At 33.5% G+C, this 6,200-nt stretch overlaps 1 long non-coding RNA gene across 2 annotated transcripts; it reads left to right on the top strand.

The window, feature by feature from the left end:
* Nucleotides 1-2,533: 2,533 nt before the first annotated feature.
* LOC115998319 lies at nt 2,534-4,618 on the top strand. Of its 2 annotated transcripts, none has more exons than XR_004093882.1 (3): nt 2,534-2,935; nt 3,871-3,936; nt 4,313-4,618. It is a non-coding gene; the product is annotated as an uncharacterized LOC115998319 (long non-coding RNA). The 2 variants fall into 2 exon arrangements; XR_004093880.1 differs by having other exon boundaries at nt 4,361-4,618.
* The last annotated feature ends 1,582 nt before the right edge of the window (nt 4,619-6,200 follow it).

Raw genomic sequence — 6,200 nt, forward strand, 5'->3', positions numbered from 1 at the left:
AAACCCATACCCTTATTAAATAAGGTTTCATCCCTCTTCCTCCTTTCTTCCCCAACAATTAATAACCATTCCCATTCCACCCAACTACCAAACATGCTAAATACTTTCACCAAAACCCATTACCATTACCAAGTTTTTGATACCCATTCCGATTCCGATTCCCATGTGCGAACCAAACGCACCCTAAATTTATTCTATTGAAGTTTGAGATTTTTTATTCATGTCGAATATTCCTATTTTTGGAAAAACAAACCAATATGAAAGCAAAAGAAATAAACATAAAATCAAATTACATTAAAGAAAACTGTCATCCCATTATGCGGAGTAATAGTCAATTTTTTTTATCTAACCAAACATTGGGTTGTACTAGACAAAAATAACAGTTTTATATTGCGTTATGGATTGAAATAAATCCAACTAGTTAGTTGATTCAATCATCATATAATATAATGAATCCTATAAAATTTACAACAACTAATTTGTTCACAAAAATTTCGTTATAAAATTTATAATAATATTCATTTTATAACACATACCAGAGCCATTTAGACAAATAGATATTACTAATCAAAATTAAGTAAATTTACTAAATTGAAGTAATGGTAATTCACCTCTCACCATTATGTGGGATAAGAATACGGGGACCTTAGTGCTAGGAAATTTCACATTTTGTTGACAAAGTCAATTACTTGGTATGTCCATTTTAACTTTATATTTTGCAGTATTAATCACTGCTGGAAATTATCATTTTTCCGACCTCATTTCCGACCACCTAAAAATATGGTCACAAAAAGTGACTTTTTCTCAATTTTCCGTCGGTGGGTTATGGTGGTCGGAAAGTGGTCGGAATTTCCGACCACCTTTAGTAAGTAGTCGGAAATTCCGACCAGTATTTACAAAGTGGTCAGAAATTTTTCGTCGCATTTATTTATTTTTAATTAGAGAGCATTTCCGACCCCAGGGTAGTCGGAAATTCCGACCACAATGTAAAAGTGGTCGAAAATGTTTTTTGGCAGTTTAAATTGTTTAAACTGAGCTTTTGTTCCGACCATCTTGTGGTCGGTATTTCCGACCACTATAAGTGGTGGTCGGAAAGTTACTAATTTTTTTTTTTATGTGGTTCAAAATTTAACTTGCATTTCTTCACCCGACCACCAAGTATGTTGACATGTTGTAATATTCAATATAAACAACTAAATTAGCCTCGCGTAGCAACCAGCATTATTTCACCATTCTTGTTATGAAAATAACATTGTGTCGCCCTTTCCATATAGATATATGAAATCATTTTCTAATTTCAATTCCTTAAAACCTTTATTGTTGTTAGGACTCTACAATTCTAGTTTTATTGAGAATCATAATTCTATTTAGTTTCATAATCCCACGTAATGCTGGTTATCAACACGGTCGCTGCCTACGTGAAGCAAGCGGATCGGAGGCGGTGTCCCATCGTCTTCCCCTACTGTAATCTCCACTGCTACCGGTCGTTACTCTTTTATTTTCGCATTGTTGGTTTCATTTGCTTTGTTTTACTGTTTTAATTTTGTTTGCAATTTATGTGTTTTTCCTCTCGTTGTTTTGACGAGTTTCTTCCTCTCGTTTACTTTGGCGACCATAAAGCGTGAAATGATAAAACTAGTCATGGCGTATGTGAATCTCATCTTGGGTGACAACCATGAAAATATAAAAAGAAACACCTCTAAACTATGATATACAGTTTAGCTCGATGGAGATATTGTCAATAGATAGAAGAATGAAAATAGATACTCATGTGGTGTGCAAGACTATTCAACCAGTGTTAGTCTTGGGTACGTTTGACCAAATCATTAAAGAAGTTTTAAGTTCATCCAACAAATTCAGTTTCAAATTTGTAAAACAGTATGCGAATCAAGTAGCTAATAGCTTATTGTGTTAGTTGATTTGACTATTGGATAGAATTAATCACAACTATTAAATTGTTTAATTAAATCAAATGATCAGATAAGTCCACAGGTCCTCACCTAACTATAAGTCCTCATTTGATCCTTGATATATATATATATATATATATATATATATATATATATATATATATATATATATATATATATATATAACTTAGGGGTGTTTGTTGATAGTTAATTAGTTTAGCTGGTAGCTAATAGCTTATTGTGTTAGTTGATTTGACTAACTGATTGTATTAGCTAGTTATAAAAATACGTATTAACTGTTTACTATTAACTGGTTGCATGTAAAATGACTAATAATTTATTATTATTATTATTATGTAAAGTTTAATATAATTTACTTTTTATAATAATAATAATAGTCATCATCATAAATTATTTTTAATTATAAACATATAAATTTTAAAATAATTTTATTTTAAAGTTGATATTGTTGTAGTTATTATTATTATTATTATTATTATTATTATTATTATTATGCAAAAAAAATTGTGCTAAAATTTCACTCCAAATTATTAATTAAAATTGGCGCCATTCTCAATTCAATCCCAAATTTTCGCCAATATCTCCCTCCTTAGCTCTCCAAATTGTGGCTTTATTAAAAAAAACAATACTCCTTAGAACAAAACCCTAGTTCCCCCCAGATCTCAGATCCGCTCCTATCACTCTCTCACTCTCCGTTTCTCCCTTCTCACCCTCTCACTCAGACGACGCCAGCCTCCACCACGAACCGCCTCCACCGCTACAGCCGCCGACGCCGCCGTCGACGTTGCGTTGCCACTGCCTCCCCTGCGAAGACGCCGACGCTGCCACCACCTCTGGCCCAGCCCTCACCGTTGAAAGTCCCACTGCCTCGCCACTCACCAGTCTACCACGGTGCTGCGCTGCTGCCAGTCCACCGCCTCCCACTGCATCGCCTCCGCCTGTCCGCCTCTGCCTCGGCCCTCGTCAGTCGCCTCGAGCCCTCGACACCAGCCACCGCCCACCAGGTTTGGTCTTCTACTCTTCTTTGACTCTTCCCTTACTAATTAACATCAACTCCTCAAAATCTCATCCCTTGAAGTCTGGAACTATAAATGTTAATTTCAATAATTTATTCACCTAATTTTCCTAACTTTTGGTTTGCTCTAATTTCTCTAATTTCGTTTTTGCATTAATTCCCCTAATTTTGAAGATAGTTTTTGCCCTAATTGTCCCAATTTTGTTTGTTTGTTTGTTTTTTTTTTGTTTTTTTTTTAAAAAAAAGTTTTTAGTTGCTGCTATAGTGCCCACTGGCTAATTCATCAATTTCTAATTTGTTATTAGTTAATTACTAATTGCTTATTTAGTTAATCTGTTAATGTGTTTACTTAATTTGTTAATGTGAATTATTTACTAATTTTACTTAATCTGTTAATGAAAATGAAGCCCGGGCTGGTAATCTAATGGAAGTTTGAATATTCTGTGAGTTTTACACTTTGTGTCTATATATTCTGCGAGTTTTACAATGGATTAACCCTGCATAGTTGATTTGATTTAGTGGTTAAGTTTCTGGGAATAATGGGCTATATGAACAGCTTGAGATTTAATGACTTCATTACTTTGTGACTCTAAGTAAAATGGGTAGGATGTGATATGCTGAAACTAATATACTATACATAATGTTACAAACCCAGAGTGATCATGAGCTATTACAAATTTTTCTTGGGAATGATCTCAACAAACTACAAGAAATTATGAGTCTACGTCATAAACATAGAGCAGAACTCCTCCTCAGGAGAGATGAGGAGATGGTAGATACCTCTTGTATTGATATTCCTTCTTACTGTCTTGATTTTATATTTTATGAACTTATATATTTGCATCATTATTACCTCAGTATCTAATTCTTGGTAGGTCTCTCAAGTTAAAATGCATTACATGACTATGTAGTTTTGTTATCCAGGCACTACTTTATGCATATCCATTTGATGTAGAGGCACAAAAGAAAATTGAAGTAGCAATCCGGCAGGTTAGTGCTGCTTCTTTGCCTCTTCCTTCTTATGTGTTTTTGCATCTATTATGCCTTTTATTTACATCCTCATTTAGTACGAGTTTTCAATAGCAAAATTGGAAATTGCAAAAATTCTGTTTTATATCTCCTTGCCGAGGAAATTTGTCATTTGCTATATCATAAAGACATTCTGGATTGCTCAACGGGTTGGCTTTCAGGATACAGAATTTGAATGTATTTATTTCTTTTCATCTAATTATTATCCTTTGAAACCTGGTATAAATATATATAAATCAATATCTCCTCTCTTTTAATTCATTCATTCTTTGAAAGAATTTTGTGCATTAAGGATGTAGTTTTGATACTACAACAGTGTAATTCAATATTATGGCAGTATAATCTTGGGGAGCATAAATCTCAAGCTTTGGATGATAAATTGCAGGCTTTGGACACAAAAGAAGATGAAGTGTCATAAATCTCACTTGGTTTCTCATTCATCATTTTTCAAGACAGGTTGGCACTTTAGAGAACATTATCAAGCACTCTCAGCTTGAGATCATTGAGCTTAAACATTCACTAGAAGAGCAAAGGTACCTTCTGTTCATCTTTGGTTGTATTGGCTTGATGCTATATGATTAAAGAGTAAACTCCATAATTCTATGAGGATTCTGTCATGAATATCTCAACAGAAAAACCAGTGTTGGTTTGGGTGTCTGTTTGCTAAATTGATGACAAACCAGTGTTGGTTTGGGTGTCTGTTTGCTAAATTGATGACAATGGCTGACACTTGGAAAGATTCAATTTTTCTATGAGCATTTTGTTTTTGTTTTTGTTTTTTTTTTGTTTTTCCTTTTTGGGGATGAATGTATTGTATTGTTTCTTGACTTCTAAAATTCACCATCAAACTCTTGAATGGTTTAGAATGAGTTATCCAGAATGTATAAGAAGTTAAATTCTAGAATGTTTTAAATTTTCAATTGTACATTCATAAATGAATTCTCTTCATGAAATGTGTATGTCTTTCAACAATTGTCTTACCAACTTGCAACAAATATATATATATATATATATATTCATTTCACTACAGAGGGATTCTCTGTAGTGGAATAAATTTTTTTTTATTTTTTGCCTCCAGTTTTCCGACCACCATGGTGGTCGGAAATTCAGACCACGGTGGTCGAAAGTACCGGACTCGCCTGGTCGCTCTCTTGGTCGTTTTTTTCCGACTACTTTCTAAAAGTGGTCGGAATTTCCGACCACTTCCACTGATGGTCGGATTTACCGACGAGGGTTTTCCGGACACCCATATTGGTCGGAAAAGTGGTCGGAACAGGCCTTTCCGACCTAATTAAGGCCATTTCCGACCACTTTTGGGTGGTCGGAAATATGATGATTTCCAGCAGTGAATATTCCATGATAGCATGACAACAATTTTCGATATATATATATATATATATATATATATACATACACTGTGAGATAGATTTGATGGTATGGAGCAACAAAAGCAAACTGCATTAAATACCGGTTGAAGACTATTTATTTTTTATTTTTTATTTTTCTGGTTGAAGACTATATTCACTTGTTTATGTAGGTTAGGGTAACACTGACTTGTAGCCTAAATATAAAGTTATGGGAATTAAATATCATTATAAATATCTACTCAACTTATTACAGATTTGAAAGGAGAAAAAAAGACAATGATATATATATATATATATATATAAGTGAAAATTGAATTTTTGTTCCTTTAATTATATTGGTAATACAACTTAGTCCTTGAGTTATATGTAGTGATCATCTTTAACCTCTAACTTATGCACGAAGTAGCGATTTTAATCCCTTGAATTCTATTTTTGTCATCATTATTTACTTAATAAAGTGATGGATTTGATCCCTCAGGGATTAAATTCGTCACTTTGCATAACTTAAAGGTTAAAGATTATTAAGCATATAACTCAATGACTAATTCTATATCACAAATATAACTGAAGGGCAAATAAATACAAATTTTCAAGCTCTATCTCTCTAGCATTCTATATTTGTAGTAGTACATATAGTCATTTCAGGATCACAAATGCTATTATTAAATATATGTGAGTATTGGCCTGGTCTGGTGGGACAGGCCGGTGGGCTTTGGTCTGGTAGTAGAGGTGGGCTTAGGTCTGGTAGCAGAGGAAGGGGGGAAAGGCAATTGTTATACTAGGAACCTGAGTTTCTATTGCATTGTGAACTTGATACAAAAATATTATAAATTCAGTTAACACATTCTGTATGTATAG

The sequence above is a fragment of the Ipomoea triloba genome, chromosome 1 (assembly GCF_003576645.1).
Source record: "Ipomoea triloba cultivar NCNSP0323 chromosome 1, ASM357664v1".
NCBI lineage: Eukaryota > Viridiplantae > Streptophyta > Magnoliopsida > Solanales > Convolvulaceae > Ipomoea > Ipomoea triloba.